The following is a 23,338-nucleotide window of genomic DNA, read 5'->3' on the forward strand; positions in this document are numbered from 1 at the left end:
CATGCCCGAGGCACGATTCGAACCTGCGACCGTAGCAATCGCACGGTTCCGGACTGCGCGCCTAGAACCGCGAGACCACCGCGGCCGGCTTGTAACTGCCAGTGTAGTACGGACGGTTTATGCGAGCCTATCGCATGCAGGTGCAGTGGCGGAAGGCAGCCTCTTCCGTCGCTCTGTGACTGCAGATGTACACCAGTGGCAGTTGCTGCAAGGTTAAGGGGATGGAGGTAATTACATTTGTGGGAATGTTGTTCTGTTAAGCCCCCACTCTTATCCTACAGATTAGAAACCTACGCAAGTACTGGTGCCAATTCTTCATTGTTATAATAAGAATTTATTTGATTAAATATGACCCCTTACCTAATGTTGTGCAAAATTGTATTTTTTCAGTCACGAATCAGCTGTCAATTTCTTACGCCATCTTCCGATAGTCGGTTTGTGACCAAGTAAATATAATTTTGCAGAGCAGTAGTCTTCTTCCAAGCACCAACGGAAAATTCAATGTATATTAAGAAATTATTTGTGAATTGAAAATAGTTCGCTGCAGGACTACCTGACAAAACCTCTCAAATTTTTGTAATGTGCAAAACTATTGACTTTCTCAAACTGCAATTTACTGAGGTTGATTATACGTACAACATAAAATAAGGATTTAGTAGTGTATATTGCTCAACGTCCAAAACGGTGCGCGGTCAAATTGCATGTTGCCTACTAAATGGCTCCAGTGGACAACAAAAATTTCATTTTCAATGATTCATACAGTTACTAATCGAATTTCAAAGACGTGAAACACTATCATAAGTTGCTCAGTAAGATCTATAATCTTTCGTTACAGGTTTAACACAATAAACCAAGTACTAACGTTAGAAATTGTGTAAATGTCTTCTTCTTCTTCTTCCTCCTCCTCCTCCTCTGACTTCGTCCCGCATCGGTGCATTAGGCATGGTTCATTTAAGGGGTGGCTGGTTCCCCTCGTGCCACCACCCCATTACCGCACCCTCCACCCCCTTTATGTCGTGGTTTTCTCGTTTGGTCCCAGCTTCACCTTTCAGTCACTCTTTTCTCTTGTCAGTGCATCCAACTTCAACTTTCTTGTGACACCTTCCGGAGTTTCATAATGATGACATTCCTGCGTTGCCATGATGTCATTGTGCTACATTGCTGGATGAGTTGCTTAGCTCGTTTAGGGCGTCGCAATAGATTCCGTGTTCGGTGCTGCTTCGGCAGCGGTCGTTTCTTTCTGGCATTCTGCCTGGCCGTTGACTTATGCTGTTCGGCCTGTGGCCTTGTCAGGAAATAACTTTGAAAGATTTTTTTAGCTGTAACAGGTATATCTACCGGGTGATTAAAAAGTCAGTACAAACATGAAAACTGAATAAATCATAGAATAATGTAGATAGAGAGGTACAAATTGACACACATGGTTGGAATGACATGGGGTTTTATTAGAAACAAAAAAAATACAAAAGTTCAAAAAATATCCGACAGTTGACAGGAAATGCTAAATGTGTCCACCATCATTCCTCGAGGAATAATGTTGTGAACAGCACTGTAAAGCATGTCCGGAGTTATGGTGAGGCATTGGCGTCGGATGTTGTCTTTCAGCATCCCTAGAGATGTTTGTCTATCACGATACACTTGCGACTTCAGATAACCCCAAAGCCAATAATCGTACGGACTGAGGTCTGGGGATCTGGGAGGCCAAGCATAACGAAAGTGGCGGCTGAGCACACGATCATCACCAAACGACTTGCACAACAGATCTTTGACGCGTCTAGCAATATGGGGTGGTTCTAATAAAACCCCATGTCATTCCAAGCATATGGGTTAATTTTTACCCCTCTACCTACATTATTCCGTGGTTTATTAAGTTTTCAAATTTATACTGACTTTTTGATCACCCGGCACTTCTCTTCTGTTCAGCGATTACGAGTATATCATTGTGTGACACATAATGCAGAAATATGACGTTTTGCGTATTGAGAGTTCGATTCTTAAAAAGATAAAAAATTAAAAAATAAAAAAAAATCTGCGGTGGTGGTGGACGGCTGTTTACTGGTGCCCATGCTATCATCAGATATGTCTGCACACAAAAAAAAGTATCATAAGCAAGCACCAGAAGAAGAAAAGCTGCTGGCATTTAACAAATGTTCATCACGCGAATGACCTAAAGAAGAGCGAACGGATCACTACCGTTCAGCTATACAGATCAGTAAATGAAAATTATAAAAGTAAAACGGTAGTTAAATAAAATGTCAAACTAGGAGCATTCAAATCATTATTAAGTGAATAAACTGCCCCGATAGTCGGTTTTGAGGGTGCGCGTACAGAGTGACGTGTGGCCGGAAGGAAGCTGCCTCCGTATCGCAGAAGGGTGGGCGGCAGGTGTGGGCCTTCCCGCCCCGCGGCAGCAGGCGTGCCGAGGGCGAGCAGGCCCCGGCATTGTGGGCGGAGCACAGCAGGCGCCCTTGTCGCCGCAATATCCGCCGCCGGCCGCCCTGTGTACATACACGTGCCGGCACCGCCACAGCTGTTCAAAGCGACGCGCCGCCACAGATAGCGAATACCGCGCCCCCCATTCACCCGCCTACAGGAAGCGGGCGCGCGTGCCAGATTTGCGGGGCGGGTGCGGCCCACAGCTGACCGGCCGACACCTGTTCCAGCAAGAGGAGCAGCTCGGGCCGCGCTCTTCCGGGAGCTCTGTAGTGCGTCACAGTTGCTAGGCAAGTAGCACATGCGTTGGCTCGTATCAGTGAAACATTTGGAAATTTGTGGTAAGTTCCTATGGGACCAAACTGCTGATGCCATCGGTCCCTAGGTTTACACATTACTTAAGCTAAGGACAACAGACACACCCATACCCGAGGGAGGACTCGAACGTCTGACGGGAGAAGGGGGGGGGGGGGGGGGGCGAACCTTAGGAAGGCGCCTCAGACCACGAGGCTACGCGGCGCAACCTTCGCAGTAGCACGGCTGTACTAAAATAATTGGAGAGGAAATTGTCAAGCAATATGTCCCAGCATGACAAGGCTCAACGCTGCTCTTCCACAGCCACATACACTCCTGGAAATGGAAAAAAGAACACATTGACACCGGTGTGTCAGACCCACCATACTTGCTCCGGACACTGCGAGAGGGCTGTACAAGCAATGATCACACGCACGGCACAGCGGACACACCAGGAACCGCGGTGTTGGCCGTCGAATGGCGCTAGCTGCGCAGCATTTGTGCACCGCCGCCGTCAGTGTCAGCCAGTTTGCCGTGGCATACGGAGCTCCATCGCAGTCTTTAACACTGGTAGCATGCCGCGACAGCGTGGACGTGAACCGTATGTGCAGTTGACGGACTTTGAGCGAGGGCGTATAGTGGGCATGCGGGAGGCCGGGTGGACGCACCGCCGAATTCTTCAACACGTGGGGCGTGAGGTCTCCACAGTACATCGATGTTGTCGCCAGTGGTCGGCGGAAGGTGCACGTGCCCGTCGACCTGGGACCGGACCGCAGCGACGCATGGATGCACGCCAAGACCGTAGGATCCTACGCAGTGCCGTAGGGGACCGCACCGCCACTTCCCAGCAAATTAGGGACACTGTTGCTCCTGGGGTATCGGCGAGGACCATTCGCAACAGTCTCCATGAAGCTGGGCTACGGTCCCGCACACCGTTAGGCCGTCTTCCGCTCACGCCCCAACATCGTGCAGCCCGCCTCCAGTGGTGTCGCGACAGGCGTGAATGGAGGGACGAATGGAGACGTGTCGTCTTCAGCGATGAGAGTCGCTTCTGCCTTGGTGCCAATGATGGTCGTATGCGTGTTTGGCGCCGTGCAGGTGAGCGCCACAATCTGGACTGCATACGACCGAGGCACACAGGGCCAACACCCGGCATCATGGTGTGGGGAGCGATCTCCTACACTGGCCGTACACCTCTGGTGATCGTCGAGGGGACACTGAATAGTGCACGGTACATCCAAACCGTCATCGAACCCATCGTTCTACCATTCCTAGACCGGGAAGGGAACTTGCTGTTCCAACAGGACAATGCACGTTCGCATGTATCCCGTGCCACCCAACGTGCTCTAGAAGGTGTAAGTCAACTACCCTGGCCAGCAAGATCTCCGGATCTGACCCCCATTGAGCATGTTTGGGACTGGATGAAGCGTCGTCTCACTCGGTCTGCACGTCCAGCACGAACGCTGGTCCAACTGAGGCGCCAGGTGGAAATGGCATGGCAAGCCGTTCCACAGGACTACATCCAGCATCTCTACGATCGTCTCCATGGGAGAATAGCAGCCTGCATTGCTGCGAAAGGTGGATATATACTGTACTAGTGCCGACATTGTGCATGCTCTGTTGCCTGTGTCTATGTGCCTGTGGTTCTGTCAGTGTGATCATGTGATGTATCTGACCCCAGGAATGTGTCAATAAAGTTTTCCCTTCCTGGGACAATAAATTCACTGTGTTCTTATTTCAATTTCCAGGAGTGTATGTGACGAGATAGGCGCTCAGTCCGGAACCGCGCGACTGCTGCGGTCGCAGGTTCGAATCCTGCCTCGGGCATCGATGTGTGTGATGTCCTTAGGTTAGTTAGGTTTAAGTAGTTCTAAGTTCTAGGGGACTTATGACCACAGCAGTTGAGTTCCATAGTGCTCAGAGCTATTTTTTTGTGACGAGAGATGGGCTCCTGTCACAACAGAGGGTCTATAAATGCTCGTCGCTCGGCCATTAGCAGCACTTGTACTTCAACTCATTTCTGAACCTCAGACTACAACCAACGCTGTGACAGGTCTCACGCCAGCTGACGGCCCATTGTATGACCGAGGAGCTTCAGTTTCGGCAAGCAGCGTCGCCATCTAGACATGATGGCTCCAGGTCTTGAGTTGGTGCCGGCTCGCGAAGTTACCTCCAGGATGTTATTGTCTGACACTTCTGGTCCTCGGATCTGCGATTGTTCTTTGAGCTGCCCGCTGTCCAGTGTACGCTTGCCGCCTTCCAGCAACGGGACTACGTGATTGCGGCAGCAACGCCGCTCACGAGCCGCTTATGTTAGCTGGTCACCCTGCGGCGGGCCAATTCCGCGGATGGTTTAGAAAAAATGTTCAAATGTGTCTGAATTTCTAAGGGACCAAACTGTTGTGGTCATCGGTCCCTAGACTTTTACACTACTTAAACTAACTTGTGCTAAAGTCAACACGCACACACACACCCATGCTCGAGGGAGGACTCCAAAGGGGTGAACCGCGCGAGCCGGGGCAAGGCGCCTAAGACCGGGCGACCACTCCGCAAGGCGATGTTTTGACGCATCCGGCCCGCCGACTTCAGGCTAGTCGTCTAACGTGCAGGCCGCGTCCAATGGATGGTAATGTCATAGGCCCTATGCTGTTCCTGATTTACCTAAATGGTCTAGGTGATAATCTGTGCAGCCCCCCTATACTTTCTTCAGATGGCGCTGTAATTTACCGTCTAGTAAATTCGTCAGACGATCAATTCCAATTACAAAATGATCTAGAGAGAATTTCTGTATGGTGCGAAAAGTGGCAATTGGCTCTAAACGAAGAAAAGTGCGAGCTCATCCACAAGAGTACTAAAAGAAATTCGATAAATTTAGGGTATACGATAAATGGCACAAATCTAATTACCTAGGAATTAGAATTACGACCAACTTAAACTGGAAAGACCACATAGACAACATTGTGGTGAAGGCGTAACAAAGACTACGCTTTGTTGGCAAAACACTTAGAAGATGCGACAAATCCACTAAAGAGACAGCCTACGTTACACTTGTCCGTCGTCTGCTGGAATATTGTTGCATGGTGTGGAATCCTTACCAGGTATGATTGACGGAGGACATCGAAAAAGAGCAAAGAAGGGCAGCTCGTTTCGTGTTATCGTGCAATTGGGGCGAGTGTGTCACTTATATGATAAGCGAGATGGGGTGGCAGTCACTGAAACAAAGGCGGTTTTCTTTGCGGTGAGATATATTTACGAAATTTCAATCACCAACTTCCTCTTCCGAATGCGAAAATATTTCGTTGGCACCAACCTACGCCATGAGAAATGATCATCATAATAAAATAAGAGAAATCAGAGCTCGAACGGAAAGATTTAGGCGTTCTTTTTCCACGCGCCATTCGAGGGTGGAATGGTAGGGAAGTAGTATGAAAATGATTCGATGAACCCTCTGCTAGGCACTTAAGTGTGAATTGTAGAGTAACCATGTAGATGTAGATGTCTGTCGGTAGACGGGGTCCCTTAGTATGTGGCATAAATCGGAGGATTTTTGTGATTTATGCGCGGATTCAGGACTGCGGTGCATGCTAGACAAGCCCCAGGCAACTGATTTGGGTGTGTGAGCGTGTCAGGCCGAAAGTATGTGGTAGATTGTGGAGTTTTTAGACATTTTATTGTACTACATTTTTGGATTTTGGACTTGTTTACGTCGTCGACAGGAAGTTATTATGGACTGTAACAAGAAAATAATTGTGATAGTCACAGGCGACTTATACACTGTGTATTCATATATTTATCGATAGAAATCCCACAAAATGGTTGAAAAAATGGATTGCCAAAAGGCAACATTCCAGACGTATGGATCTGATTGAGAATCGTGGACAGTGTTCTGCGATTCGTGAGGCTTGGGTATGACAGGAAGAGGACGTTCTTGATCATTTGTACAGTAATTGGTGATACAGTAACGTACATATTACACGCAACTTTTTATTTGCGCTCACTACAGTGTTGGTTTATACAATTAATCCCGCCTTTCTTGATTTTTTCAGGAGGCCTGCACCTTTCTGAACTCTTTTCTGAAATTATTGAAGATATTTTAAACCCGTCTTCCCAACTACAGGAAAATTAATAGTTTTTCACGAAACGCGTTTCGTTTGATTGAAATAAAACGTGATCGCAGGTCTGTAATGACACAAAATTTGGGTGCTTTCTAGAAGTGAAAAAGCTCGCCACAAAAGATGTTGATTTTACTTACGGTATTTTATGTCTAAATTTCACTCAGGTGAGGAAACGTTTTCAGCTTGTTCATTTTTGAGATATTCCCACGTTGGCTCAGTTGTTTTCCTCCTAGTCCCGCACTGCTTTGCAGAGCTACTCATTTCGTGAAGTGAATCACGATGTGCAAGCTGACGGCGTTTCCTCGTGTGAACGAAAATTAGACATAACAAACCGTAAGTAAAATGAACAAGTTTTGTAACAAACTGTTTTCAGATATAAAAAGCAAGCAAAATGGTGAATATTTTCAATGCCGACCACTGATGATATATTATTTCAGTCAAACGAAATACGCCTGGTGATAAAAGAGCACCGTTTCTTGTAGTGGCAAAGACGGATTTAAAATATGTTCAGTAATCATAAAAGAACTACGAACACTATGCTCACACAAATAAAAAATTTCTTTTCTTGTACTTCATTTGAAATTTTCTGTTGTAGATTTTGTCACAGTTTGGTTCACAGCTAGAATAACGTCTAAAAAATTTTGAGCCATCTGTTTAAACACCCGATTTTTTGCATTCTTGTCCGTGTAAGTTCATGTTTCAGTTTCCACAAACAAAGTTTCTCGCCGTACAATCATAGAAGTGGTCATTGGTGCACTCCTTCACTATAATTGTAGTAACTAAAACTTGCTGTCACCTGAAATTTCTTAGACTCCCTTAACGCGGCCCATCATGGAAACTTGTGCGTGTGTGCCCAGCTGCGAGTTCAGTCTGGAACCGCGCGACCGCTACGGTCGCAGGTTCGAATCCTGCCACGAGCATGGATGTGTGTGATGTTAGTTAGGTTTAAGCAGTTCTAAGTTATAGGGGACTGATGACCTCAGGTGTTAAGTCCCATAGTGCTCAGAGCCATTTGAACCATTTGATCGCCAGTTCCGAGAACTATGAGTAACGGCTTGCAGGCGGCCTCTCCTCTAACGCACAGGTGATGTTTGCGGGTTTTGCAGAATACTTCCGGAATAATCGTGGCGCGTCACTAAAATCCGCTCGGGTGTGGCCAGCCATACCGCCGTGGCAGCGAGATGCTACCTAATATACACACCCGCTGCCGAGAGGCCAGGCACGCCGCTGCCGTGATGGCCACACACGTTACCGCGACACCGACGAAAACCTCTTGTATGGAAGTCATGCTGAATAAAGAATGTTTGTACTGAAAGAGCTGTCCCGGCTCCGCGTTCGCTATGGCACTGGTAGTTACCTCAGTGACTGTGACGAAGAATTTCAGGATCTGTTAAATGGACTGAACGACCTAACGAGAACGCACTATGAACTGAAAATAAACCGATGAAAGACGAATGTGGAGTAGCAGTAATGTGATTAGCGATGTATTTAATATCAAAATTGGGGACCAGGAAGTAAATGAAGTAAGGGAATTCTGATAACTTCGAAGCAAAATAACACGTCACGGACAAACCAAGGAAGACACACAAAGCTAGCACAGGCATAGAGGATATTCCTCGCCAAAAGAAATTTGCTAGTATCAAACATGCACCTTTAATTTGAGGAAGAAATTTTTAAGAATGTACTGCTGGAGCACAGCATTGTGAAGAAAAGAATCGAAGAGTTTGAAATGTATTTTTGAATGCATTACGGGAAAGGCAGTGATCAATGTCTTACAATGTCTCCCACAGAAAGAGGTTCCTACTCAGTGGTCTGAAGATGATCACAGTAGTGGTCGAAACCGGTCACCTTGATAAATAAATCGTGATCAAGACTGTTTTAATTGTAAATATTTGATATGTATTGCTACCGAAGGATGTTGGAAATTAGGTGTACTTACAACATAACAGATGCAGAGATTACCAACAGAATAGGTGAGGAAAGGAGAATGTGGAAACATTGTCATCAAAGAATAACTTCCATTAGTCTTGAGGGATCAATAGATGGTAAAGACTGTAGGGAAGACAGAGATTGTGAGATATCCAACCATTAACTGAGGACGTAGGGTGCTAGCCTTACTATGAGGTCACGAGTTCGGCAAAGGTCAGGAACTCTTGGCAGGCCGCATCAAACAAATTAGGAAACTGATAATCCTAAAAAAGTACGCAGTCTGTACGGCCAGAGGACTGCTGAAAGCGGAAACAATCAGAAGAAGTTTTCGGAAGGAATCTTTCATTCTGCAGTGGAGCGCGCGATGGTTTTAATCTTCCTGGAAGATTTAAACCTGTGCGCCGAACTGGGACTCGAACACGGAACCTTGCCGTTGGGGGAGGAGGGGCAACGTTCTTACTGTGTGAGCTATCCAGGCACGACTGACAATCTGCATGACACTTTCACTTCTGCCTTCTTTCCAAATTTCACAGAAGTTCTCCTGCTTACTTTGCTAAAATAACACTGTATTTCCGAGAAAGTGCTTAGACACAACGTTCAGCTTATTTCCTGAATGAATATTTCTCTCTACAGTGGACTGTATGGAAACGCATTGCCCGCGGAAGGCAAGGTTATGGGTTCCTTTCCAGGTCTGACCCAAAGTATTAATTTGCCAGTTAGTTTCGCAAGACGGCCGGTGTGGCCGAGGGGTACAGTCTGGAACCGCGTGACCGCTACGGTCGCGGGTTCGAATCCTGTTTGGGGCATGGATGTGTGTGATGTCCTTAGGTTAGGGTTAGGTTAGGTTTAAGTAGTTCTAAGTTCTATGGGACTGATGACCTCAGAAGTTCAGTCCCATAATGCTCAGAGTCATTTTTAGTTTCGCAAGTAGCACTTTTATTTACTATGGTGTACGGTTCTTAGCACTATTGGTCTGTGGCCATAACTTGTTAAGCCATCAAATGAATGTTTGTGGCTACGAAAGGGCGGTTGTGTGGCTTGAATCATATCGTGTTATCACAGTCGCCGGTGTCATAGGAGCAGCAAAAAGATTAATATCAGACGTGAAGTAAGTTGCTGTTTATTGGAAAGTGTGTTAGAGATTACCCACTGTCAGCGAGGAAGACATTAAAGACGAAGCACAAGTTGTGACTAGACAAGGATCGAGAAGGAAGTCAGTGTAAGATCACGCCACACTTACCGAGACAATACCTGTTATCTTTTCTTTGGTGGGGTTCACATTCATACGAAAGACGTCATTGTCTGTTTCCACTGCGAATAATCTCGTCGTTGTTCTGCGTATGGAACACGCAAACGGAAAAGTCACTTTACTTGATCGTAGAATGAAGGCGCTAAAATGCCGTATTGTGTTATATGATTACATCTAATGATAAAGGGTGAATGAAAACTTGTCACATGGTGTTCATCATTTGTTATTTCTCTCGTTAATTTAAATATGCAAGTTGTTATAGAAAAGAGCAGGAATTAGCTCGTGAATATCCAACGAAATCTTTTTGAGTGTAAAAGAACTTGAAATGTACCTGCCCACGTTTGCCATGTTGCTGAAAGAGAGCAGCACCGAGCACTTTCGTTTAACAGCAAAGTTTCCTGCAGTCAGATACCCGCATAAAATATTCCAGTAGTGAGCTGTCTGCTGCAGGTATAACTTTCTGATTTCGTTTTTGTGCCTTCATCTACTCCGTATTTTGTGGATAAGATAATATGTTCTCTAGACATTCATTGGGCCTAGCTATGTTTTACTTGTCGCGTTAGCAAAAAGTGTAATACATAACTTAGAAGTTGTGAAACTGTATAAAGTCCAGTTGTGCCAGAGAACTGAGTTTAGTGCCTCGAAAGTTAATTAAATCTGCCTAAATTGTTCAATGTAGGTTTGGTAACAAGTACGTATGTAGAGCTGCATCATAGTTCAGACAGAAGATGAAAACAACAACTATTGTAACAAACCATAATAAACACAGATCGTTTGTCTAAGTTTCGTAAGTTGGCTCTTCGTGTTCAGTCTTCCCGACCTAATCACATCCGTCGCTATCCACCCCGTATGTGCTGGAGCGTCTTCCCATTCGCGTTTCTCGCGTCATATAGCACTTCCTGTCGACCGTGGAATGGTGTCCGCGTCCAATCACTGCCTTACCCCCACGCCACTGTAATCCTTCCAAAGCATTCACTAGCCATCCTCCACTTGCTGTCTCCAGTGCGAGGACTCTAGGCCGTATACCACCGACATGGTGGCTGCATTTCAGACCACATTCGACGGTTTGCAAATAGAGTTCTCTTACACTGCTGCGAAACATCTAGGCTCGCACCTACTTGTCACTAACCATTTTTTTCTGATTTTGCGATCTATCCATTTCACAGTTGAAGGGGTCGGCGAAAGAAACTGCTAACCCACGGGAGTATAATTTTGAGTTATTCCACGTAATATGATTGGTTAAATCTGTAAATCGTAAATACCAATGGACTTATTTATGAATAAATATTTGTACTGTATGTGGTATTGGCCACTCGCCGGTGTGGCCAAATGTTAAAATGCAACTACTGACCGTGGAATAATCGGAACAACAACACTACACTGTATATCTGCCATTCACCTAACAGATGTCATTCACAGAACATCCATTAATAATATGTAAACAGGCAAGAGAGACAAATCAGATTATAATGCTGTCTCGCAAAACCGGCTTTATTATTTGAGAGTTATGTTTAGCTCTGTCTCTGCTATTACATCGTGCGGGGTAGTTCTACAAAGTTCGAGTGTTTGAGTTTTTCAAATTACTCGGCCTTATTTTAAAATTATATACATAGCGAAATCGGTTTCGATGGAAGTTCAGTAGTAAATGAAAGAATGTAAAATGACAATTAAGCTCTATATAATTAGTTGCCAAAAACTAAAGCGGAGAAACTAAAGTAATAGTACGAAGCACGAAGATGACGAAAGAAATAATTTTGTTAACTATGGTAAAGTTTTTCCCGCGATGGCTATAGAACTTTGCAGCTGTTTGGAAACATAGATATCACAACACCAGTGCGAGGAGACATATTTTCGTCAAGTCCACACACTTTTTTGTTTTGTTTTACTGAAGTCACATGTCTTGTGACACAAAGTATTTCTCCAGTTAAATAAAGTTGATTTTTATTGTAACATGAAAGTAATTATTCAAAATTAATTTGGAAAGAATGTAATCTTACTATGATTGTGAGCTTACTGTTGAAATCAATATTTATCATATTCTAAATCCGCATATGTTTCTTGGGATTCCTTCCCAGCACAAAATCACTCAAACTGAGTACGTTATCAATCATTGTTTTGGTATCAGGTTACAAAGAAAGGTCAAATATATTAAACTGATAGTCAAAGAAGTAACATGTTTAAGAGTTAAGCCTAAGATAATGTTTTTATTGCAGTACTTGGTTCTTCTATACTGGCTCAAAAAATTCTTTTCATTATACCTACGTTTTATACATATGTAGGAAACTATTTGAATACTTAATGGATTCATTATTATGCTCTTCACCCATGATTTTGTCCCCTGAATTCGGAGCGCATAAATTTCTAATTTGTCCATTAAATATATTGCATAACTATTTTCTAGAAAAATCATCTTTGGAACTTAATTAAGCGACATTTTTTATCGTTATTCTCCGTAAAGACAAAGAACACGCTTTACAGCTTTATGTGTGAGTAGGGTAATAGAGTGTGTGCTGCAATCAAAATATATATCATTGCGTGAAACACCTACATTCCACACTGAATGTAGGCCCGCATCGGCAAAAGATGGGCGGGAAGGACTCTGTCATGGCTTAGTCCCAAGACAAATGAGTGATTGCTGTCGTTTCAATTTAAACTGTAATCGTTTTGCATCTATATTGTTGTTTTAGTCGATTAGGGTCACTGTGTTAAATACTGATTGTAAAGGGAAGCATCTGGGACTAATGTAGTGATTGCAACTAGAGTTATTTGCATTTTATTTGCTGCACATAAATTTAAAGAAGCAACTGAGACAGATATAGCGCAACACTACTTGAATCATTTAGCCTTGTGTTGCAGTCAGCCTGCGAGGATAAAAAATTGTAATGGGTAATTAATATGTAGTACACTGTTTCAAGTACTATTGAATATAGAGCAGCGGTATCTGACCGGAATGGAAAATACTTGATTACGTTAAGCACTCATTGTTTTCTGTTTTCGTTTTATTTTAACATATTGCTGCTCCGTAAGCGAGTGATCAGCTTGTCTGATTGCCAGGTGTTGGATCAGGGTTTAGTTCCCGATCCTGACAGATATTTTTCCTTGGTGGGAAGACTGGATCAGGATGCACTCAGCCTCGTAATGGCAAGTAAGGAGCTACTTGATTGAGAAGTATACGAGCTCGGAGATGACTTTTTTTTAAACAGTCAATCACGGTCGAAACGCGGAGCTTGTAATGTAATACCAATTTGTTTGATGTATGGTTCCATACAGGACGCTCACTTATGGTAAAAAATAGTTACCGTTTCCTCTGCTCTGTCGGCGTGTGACGCACGTAAAATTAGTGAGTTTTTTCATGCCCTGTTCTGATGACTTATTTTATGTGGAGACCACAACGTGTTGTTGAGAAACCTGCAGCGTTCGCTTCGCAACCTGCGCCTGCTACATCCTCACTGTTACTCAGTCGCAAAACGTAAAGAAATGTATCACTGTATGTACCCGTTTTTGTCAATAGCTACGAAGGTGATTACCCAGACATGTGTGGTATTGCCACCCACGGCGCGGACGTCGGTTCCGTCCGACCGTTTAAGCCAGGCGGAAGCAACGCTTGAGCCAGCACCACTTAGCTGACTTAATGCTCTTGGACACAATGGCGTCTCGGCGCTAACGTGTCATTACTGCTGAATCGGTGTCAGGAAAATCGTTCGACCGATTACCGCTTAGTGTCACTTGCGATCCTTATTGTCCTCATAAATATACAGATCGTAACTGTCGCAGGAAGGGGCGCAGACACCCGTCGAACCGGTCAGCTGAATTGTGACTTCCCCTCAAGCCCCTCTACCTGTATTCTTCCCGATGTTCGTTTGTGTCTCTAAGCAGTCAACAATGACGACAAAGGCACGACGCCTTTGTTGAGTGCATGGAATTTTATTATGAAGCAACTCTTATTCCATAAAATTTCGGGAAAACTGCCGCATCTTTGTAACTTGCTGCAACGATATTTCGGCCCAGAATATTCCGACCATCTTCAGGTGTAAATTGACGAAAGTACACTAACTTCTTCTGTTTGAGGCTCCACGAGCGCATGCGTGTCCTACATACAAGTTTCTGCAGAGGTAATACTACAGCACATGCAATTTTATTACAAGTCGATAACATGCTCCGAGTGCCATAGGCGGCGAATCCTAATCTCCTGCATGACTGCATCTGCGTGATTATTCCGCAATTCACACCTAAGTACCTGGCAGAGGGTCAATCAAACCGCTACCTTATTATTTCTCTACTTTTACGCTCTCTAACAGCACCATGTCAAATGATCAATCAGATCTTTCTGTGCGAGCTCTAATTTCTCTTATTTTATTACGATGATCATTTCTCCCTATGTAGGTGGGTGCCAACAGAATATTTTCGTATTCGTAGGAGAAAGTCGGTGATTAAAACTTTGTGAAAAAATCTCGCCGCAACGAGAAACGAATTGTTTTAACGACTGCACACTCCCCCTCCCTTAATTCACATATATCTGAGACACTCTTTACCTATTTCGCGATAGTAAGAAACGAGCTGCCCTTCTTTGAACTTTTTCGATCTACCGCCTCAGTCCAACCTGGTAAGGATCCCACACTGCGCAGCAGCACTGTATGTCTGGAAGACGATGGAAAAGCGTAGTGTAGGCAGTCTTTTTAATGGGTTTCATCTTTTCGTTGAATAGCAGATAACCGTAATTTATGTCCCGAATGATTCGTAATGACTGTACTAGATGTGGTAACAGAAATAGAAACCACCAATCTATCGCTTTTATCTTATGAAATTCATAGTTCCATCGATTTATGTAAATGTCGCAACTCAGACTTCCGTGCAGTTACAAAATAGAACTGAAAATTGTATTCAGCAGTTGTAGAGTTGACGATTTGGAGTTGCTTGCACTCAGTTCGTTGGCTCCTTTTCTAATAAATTAGTTTAGATGGATTCTTAGTGTGTTTCGTGAGTAGTAAAACGAGCACGTTGAAAAGAAAGGAAAATTGGGCTTTAACATCCCGTCGATGACAGGGCCATTATCGATGTAACACAAGCTCGGATTGGGAAAGGTTGGAGAAGGAAAACGACCATGTCCTATTCAAGGGAACCATCCTGGTTTTCGCTATAAGCGATTTACGGAAACCACGGAAAACCTAAATGTTGATGACCGGTCGGACATTTGAATCACTGTCTCTTCTGAATACCAGTACAATGTATTGACAACTACAGCATATCGAGGCAATTCAGTTGTTGCAATTTTTAGTGTTACTAATCCGACTACTTGGAAGAACCTAGTTTAATATGCCTATAATGTCAGAAAATGGAGAGGAGGTAATGTGTCCCACTGTGTCTATGAGACAGTTCTGTGTATCTTTACGAATTCAATTTCCACCTAGGTTGTTTGATCCTATTTAACTATGACGTCCTCCGTTCTTTTCTGGCGGCGCTGAGCATTGTGTTGAAGTGGTTGAATACTGGTTCGTGCTCGAAAGGTCTATTTAAAATATAGGACCGGTCATCCGAATTTAGGTATTGCTTCACTAAACACACCTAGTTACTGAAAGTTCCTGGCAGAATAAAACGCTGAGCCAGGCCCGTGCCTATATTAGTTAGTGGGTAAGTTTGTGTCCCTTTGCGGCCAAAAGTTTCTGTTTGTCTAGAAGTTTCAATTTGCGGAATGGAAGATTGGTTCTGGAAGCAATCAGGTTTTGTTTTGTTAATTTCGTAAACAAGTTTACGGCTGCTGTTTTGTGCATCTGAAACTTGTGGGTCCGTCCCTGATAACCAGGAACTCGACGAGTTGTTCGGTCCTAACGTCATCTTCTTCTCCTGGAGGTTGCCTTGTCAACTGACGAGAAACCGACTGTAGAGTCTGTAACATTACCGATGTTGTTGGATGCCATATCCAAAGTTATTACTACACATCACGCTGCCGCTATCATTTCTTAATACACGGTGCATCGATGACACTGTCTGACTTGTTCTCCATCGACCGACGTGTGGTACAATGGGGCAGTCTATTTTGTTTCACGTACCTGTCAACACTTTCCACTGAAGCTGCAGCGATGCACGCTTTCTTGTCACTGACCATGTGTCGTCTATGTCGTGGTTCTGTGACCTGTTGTGACTTTCAAGCTATGTGCGTGAATGACTTTGATTGAATAAGTGAGTATTGTAAAATTCAGCCCTGCTTCTTGTGCTGAAAGCAGTTCAATATTGACGAACAAGCACAACGTAAACGGAATCTTTACATCACCAAAATGACAAACAATATTCTTCGCCTGACATTTTTCAGTCAACACTTTCACTACTAGGGGAGGCCCCAATTCGACTACGACACGTCCCCCCTGCGATACTTAAGGAGGCAGCTGCTCCACTACCTTGTCGCGAACCCTCGTGCATGATAGGTATCACAATACGATGCCGGCTTATTATTACCAAATTATATTTCTTAAGAATTTGTGTGTCTCTGTGGCGCCTTTTTAAGACTTTCCCTGAGTTTTGCGTTTCTGAACTGTGGACCTTTTTAAATATTATTGTATTTATGTCTTTAGCTGTTCGGACGTTGAGGCTACTGCGTAAATTACGATCAGCGCTTGCTTCTCTCAACTTACATTCCGATCTGTTACTCCAGCCACCGTTGCCTACCACTGCGTTGGTGGCTTATCATATGCCCGACTTAAGTAACTCTCTTACCTGCGCTGAAAATGACTTGATTCGGTGCAATAACTTTTAATGAAAATGAACGGGAAGGATTCTGTCGTTTGTTTCTGATGGATACGTCACAATCTCAGCGTAGAACAGTTTCAATGGCCGGAAATTCCACTCTCACAATTACAGACTGCTGCACAGTTCGGTAAAAAAAATTACTGTTATGTGTGAAGCTACTGTGCCAACAGCTTAGACTGCAGAAACGCAGACGATAAATAAGCTGACGCGACCGGCGTGTTTTTATGAAAGCGTCGTAATGAACGAAACCCCCGGAGTCCGTTTTCCGAGAGAGATAACGCAAAAACGAGTACGTGACCGCAAGCATTCTGAAAGCAAAGGTTTCAGTTCCCAGTTTATTCAGAAACAGCCTCTGTAAATAACTTTTTTCCCTGGAGTCCAACTCATCTGTAGCAAGGAAGCGTATAATTACTTCGAAATCCAACGCTTTTAGATTTATTCTGCTGTTGCACAATGCGTGGCAGAGTTATTATCTTTTGGTTTCTTTTTCCTTCGCTTCACACAGATAAAGCTAATTTGTCTCAGAATTCTGCTTTTTGTTGCGCAGTTTCTTGCGCTTCGTCTGTTGTTCATTCTCTTTTCACAGTTAAAGCCAATTTATCACAGAGTTCTGGCTTTTGTTATACTGTTCCTTCCGCTCAGCCCGTTGTTCCTTCTTGCGAATGAAAATGAATTGTGAGCTTGGAGCTATCGCGCTGGGTGACTGTAAAACGAACTAGACAAACTGAAGAAGTTTCTCAAATTATGTCTAAAGGCATGCGTGATTCGATACACAGGCATATGAGATGTGACATATCAATTTTTGTAGTAGTGTGGTGGGAAGATGCAGCAAGTTACCACAGAATGTGCATTTACATGAACGCACGGACTTGTATGGTGTACATAGGAAGAGAGGTCTCTCCAATCCTACTCTCCCCCACCAGGTCCCCCATCCTTTCCCTCTCCCTCATATAACATAGTTGTCTGAGTTGGTGTGTGGAATCGACCATGCTCCGTAACTGCTAACGCACGCTTCTTTGGCGACACTCAACAAATTTTCATCGTCAATATGTGTCCAGCAAGAGGAGATGTTGTGGCATGATGCTCGCGATAACAAGACCTCCCAACAATGTCGTGAATTAAATTCCAGACATCTCCGCAGTGTTGCATGGAGAGAGCGTACATGTAAGACTGTTTTGGTTATTTGTCGGTTCGCGTTAACCCTTTCGTGAGCCGTGGGAAGCATGCTTCCCACTACAGTGAACTCGCTCCTAGTCCCGTGGGATTCACAGTTCCCACCTCTGTACGGTGTTACCACCTAGTGAACAGTACAGGACACTACTACCAATCGGAAGTTCCCGCCGTTTTTGCTGTACCTTCGCGCAGAGGCATTGTACAGCTGAGTGTTGCTCTGTATAGGAGCCTTTCAGTGCTGTTTGCGTGGCATTTTGAGATTTATTTCCTCAGAGCTATAGTATAAGGTAAATACTTTTGATTTACCCAAATTTATGAAGGTAAACGTAAAATTCGAGCGAGGAGAATTCCAGTTTGAAACAAAAGGAGACATTTCTGAAGTAAAATGGATGGATAACCGCTCAATCACTTTCCTGTCCTCAATTCATGACCCATGAGAAACTGCCACAGTGTAAAGGAAAAACAAGAATGACACTAGTACAGAGATTGCTTATCCTGAAGTTATGGCAGAATACAACAAAATAATGGATGGTGTCGATAAGTTTGATCAATTACGAGAAAGGTATGCTATTGGTAGGCGTTCTGTAAAATGGTGGCACAGAATATTTTATTTCCTGGTGGACGTTGCTGCAGTGAACAGTTTTATCCTGTGGAAAATAAGTAAAAGAGAAATTGGACAGCATTATCAGCTCACATACGGGATCCATCTAGCCAGACAAATGATCGCTGGCTTCTCATCCCAAAAAAATGCGTGGACAAAAACCTGTCTGTCTGGCAAAAAGGGGTAAAGTACCTGAAGATTTTCGTCAGGTGACTGTAGGGGGGAGGGGGATCAACCCATTTTAGGTGAAACCTACTGGACGTGCCGTCGTTGTACCAAAGCTGCGGAAAAGAGCACTGGCTGTGCTTGTACATATTGTCAAATACCACTTTGCATAGACCTATGTTTCGGAAAATTTCATGGCAAGTAATTGTGAACAATCATTGTAACAAGAGAAGTAAATTTATCAAATAAATATAATATATATTGAAAAAAATGTTTTTGTCTTTTAACTCCAAGGAAGGGCAGTGGGAAGAATACTTCCCACCTTGTTGTGTTACCTCACTTTCACAGTTGGAGCAAATTTGATATTCTGTAGCCGGCCGCGGTGTCCTCGCGGTTCTAGGCGCGCAGTCCGGAACCGTGCGACTGCTACGGTCGCAGGTTCGAATCCTGCCTCGGGCAAGGATGTGTGTGTTGTCCTTAGGTTAGTTAGGTTTAAGTAGTTCTAAGTTCTAGGGGACTGATGACCACAGCAGTTGAGTCCCATGGTGCTGAGAGCCATTTGAACCATTTTTTTGATATTCTGTATGATAAATATACCTATCTGTTAACTACTATCTACTCTCCATTCATTAAAAGAAACTGCTCAATAATTTTGCCCACGAAAGGGTTAAGCTCGGCAGCACTGTTCGAGAGGGATAAACGTTTCATTTGGTCTCATCCTTTCCTTTCATCAATAACAGCAAAAACACAACACTCTACAAGCTCCAATCACGATCCTTCACAGAATTCGGGCACGCGCTAGACATTTCGTAACAAATCCGAGGAAGGCGAAGGATAGCAAATAGGACCCGACAGTGCCTTATTCCAACATATGACTCCAAACATTACATTACTCTGACTTGGGTAGATAAGCTTAAGCATGAAGGCAGTAGAGCCAGTCGCCACCACGACATTCGAGGCCATATTCAAAAACAAATTTGTTTGAATGCATGATGTCTGTTCTTTCGGACATGTGCATATAATTGATTCGCCTCGATAGGCAATTACTCTCTAACCTTCCGAAGGAATCTAAAATTAGCCAGCGTGGAGGACATGGACGTCGATTGCGGATAGATGGAGCTAGGTGGGAATGTAGGTTGGTGGGCGAGCGTGCCGAGATAGCTCATGTATCTGCGATGAACACTGTGTACGCATCCAGCGGTGGTTAACGCAACCGCCTAGTAAACAGAAGATCCCGGATTCGAGTCCCTGTCCTGTGTCGCCGCCGAATTCACATAAAGTCCCGGTGCAGCTGGTACCATCATTTTCTTCCCTTCCCTTCCTCCCCCCCCCCCCCCACACACACACACCCCTGCACCTTCGATTTACGTAAACACAAATTTGTTATGAAGTGTGCGGTGCCTAGCCTGCCCGGCTAGCCGTGCGCTCTAACGCACTGCTTCCTGATCGGGAAGGCGTGCCGGACCCCGGCACGAATCCGCCCGGCGGATTAGTGTCGAGGTCCGGTTGTGCCGACCAGCTTGTGGATGGTTTTTAAGGTGGTTTTCCATCTGCCTCGCCGAATGCGAGCTGGTTCCCCTCATTCCGCCTCATTTACACTATGTCGGCGATTGCTACGCAAACACTGTCTCCACGTACGTGTACGCCATAATTACTCCATCATGCAAACATTGAGGTTACACTCGTCTGGAATGAGACGTTCCCGGCGTAGTCCACTGGGGGCCGAACCGCACAATAACCCTGGGTTCGGTGTGGGGCGGCGGTGGGGTTTGTGGACTGCTGTTGCCTGTTGTGGGGTTGTGAACCACTGAGGGCTCCGGCGGGCACGAAACCTCTCCGTTGTCTCTAGGTCCCCAATTCAATAAATACATACATACATCCATGCTGCGCCGTTACCGAACTACGAAATCGTTACAGTTTTTGTCGACTGGTAGAGCTTTTGTACCAGGCGTATGTACTAAGATGCTAAATGAAGAATGGAGAAGCTACAACCTGAATATGATTATTTATCTTCAGCGTAATCTCGATTGCTCACTATGAACTTTTTCCCAATTTTGTATAACTGTAAACAATCAGAAAGAATTTATTTTCAGATCGATGAAAGCATTGATGTCACATAATCTTCGATGTCTGGCGATATGTGATACAGTTTACTGTAACTTCGACTTTTGCCTATTCTACTCGAACTGCTAGCTTCACGTCTTACCCTTTCTGTAGCTATTTAACCTAGAGATGGGTTTCGCTTACGCTTATCAGTTGAATTTGCAATAGCTTCCATCTACCTTGCCTTCGTGTATTAAATTTTCTCGGTGCTCGTGTCGTGTTAATTCTCTGTAAACATACGATCTTCCGGCAGTAACTGCCATCCTTTTCAGCAGTTCAGCAACCGATCTAGACGACGTAACGGAATCACACAGATATGACTGATGTAGTACCCACTGCGACCAGAGATTACATTCCCGCCAACGGTGCAACGTCATTCGCAGGGTTTTTGTTTTTTGTTCACAATGTCTAAAACGGAACATAGTCCAATGAAATCTCTCGGTACCAGTACCTGCTTTCACATTCTGTTAAGTGTGTAGATATTACCTGTATTACATATTACAGTTGTTTATACACATCGTAATTTCCATAGCCTCTTTGATGACTTAAGTCCGAATACTCTGAAGCGTGAGCTAGAATCCATCTCTGCTCAGCAATATCTTTGTGTATTCCAGTACACTTTCTGCTTCTAGATTCCTCACTGTGCTCATACACAAGCTGCCATTGACGTGCCGGTATATTTACCAAAATATTTATACACATCTTGTAATATGGAAGGATGTTTTGGGAGTAGTTCCGTTCTAAAAGATCTTTACTTCGACATTTTGTATATAAACATTACTGCACCAACCAAAGTGTTGTTGCAGCCTCTGTTTAATCTAACGTAAAGCGTATACGAACTTGCAGCATGAGGCAGATAAAAAATTGGTCCGCAGCTTGCTTTGTAATTGAAATAAATGGTTGTAGCTCCGTCGTAAGTTGCATTAAGAAGTATTATTTTTTTTAATTTCTTGATGGTGCCTAGTTTCGGACACGTATGTCCATTCTCAAACTATCTCTACCGTAAGTGTGACAATACACGTGATAGCCTATGTGTAAAACACTGTCCCCGCAGTGCAGTCCATTCTATGTGGCGTATTTACTGTTGTTAAATCGGCCATGGTGCCGCTTTGATTATCACTGCAGGGAGAGTTTTTTTTACATAGGCTATCGCCTGTATTGTCATATTTACGATAAGGATGGTTTGAGGAAGCACACAGGTGTCCGAAACTACTCGCCATAAAAAGAAAAAAAAGCTTGTAAACCCAACTTGGAACGGAGCTAAAACCATTTATTTCAACTAATGTAATGTAACTTACTGCACCCTGCGTTTTACCATATTGATGAAATACCAGAATAACTGTATAGTGACGCGTTGGAAGTTACATGTTGTTTAATTAATAATTGGCGCTGTTCATGAGTACTGTTGTTCGTCACGAACACCTTGACTAAATTTTTATGCAAAGAATTCGGAGTGTCTGCCATGGACACATTACCACGCCCATGAGGTGTAAACGTCTGTCTTGCCGTTACTTACGGCTGCCTTCCCGTGGCTTAAGTACGCTCCCTGTATATCACCCCAACTCCCCGCGTGACAGCGGTAATAGCTTCGGCTTCCCGCTACCTTCCGGGATAAACGACTCGCTGCTCGTATTTCTGTCAATGGCCAACTGCTTTACATGGATTTATGGAGGTCTTATCTTTGGAAGCTTTGCGTTATACATTTTACCACCCTTTGGTGGATGACAGCATCTTCTTTGGCTTCTATGGGGCCTCAACGACAGTGCGGCAAGAAATGGTCCAGAAAAGGAAAGGAGAACTGCTTGAAAGCAGAGTGCATGTGAGTTAGAAGCTCTGTGTATTCATGTTTACGAAATTTTTCTCATCTGATAATTTTAGGTGAGTACAGGTAACATTCGGCTTTAAACCGCTTTTGTTGCGTGACGTCTTAAATATTTTACTTCAGAGTGGCTACACAACCGGGACGACGTAGTACACAAAATAAAAGTGAAATGGAAATGAAAAACACCCACTTCCAGAAACTAAATTCTTTGAAGAATTTTAGCACGGCAATGGACTCTGTTGGAACGAGATATCATTTTTTACCTTCAAACAGATCCATGACGAAATATGATGTCTTACGGGTTCATTAGATTTGTGTGTCTGAAAACTGAAGTGGGGTAGTCGCTTGGTCTGAGGCACCTTGCCACGGTTTGAGTGTTTCCCCCCGTCAGAGATTCGAGTCCTCCCTCGGGCATGGGTGTGTGTGTTGTCCTTAGCGTAAGTTAGATTAAGTTGTGTGTAAGCCTATGGACCGATGGCCTCAGCAGTTTGGTTCCATAGGAACTTACCACAAATTTCCAAAAATTTCTGAAAACTGAATTCGGCTAAGGCGCTGCAAAAAATGGTTCAAATGGCTCTGAGCACTATGGGACTTAACATCGGAGGTCATCAGTCCCCTAGAACTTAGAACTACTTAAACCTAACTAACCTAAGGACATCACACACATCCATGCCCGAGGCAGGATTCGAACCTGCGACCGTAGCAGTCGCTCG

The 23,338-nt window shown here is 44.2% G+C and overlaps 1 protein-coding gene across 2 annotated transcripts in view; it reads left to right on the forward strand.

The window, feature by feature from the left end:
• LOC126272269 (mediator of RNA polymerase II transcription subunit 20) overlaps positions 1-23,338 on the forward strand; it is a 526,313-nt gene that overhangs the window by 480,468 nt on the left and 22,507 nt on the right. The gene's annotated exons all lie outside the window — the stretch shown is intronic.

This window comes from Schistocerca gregaria, chromosome 5, assembly GCF_023897955.1.
Source record: "Schistocerca gregaria isolate iqSchGreg1 chromosome 5, iqSchGreg1.2, whole genome shotgun sequence".
NCBI classification, from domain to species: Eukaryota; Metazoa; Arthropoda; class Insecta; order Orthoptera; family Acrididae; genus Schistocerca; species Schistocerca gregaria.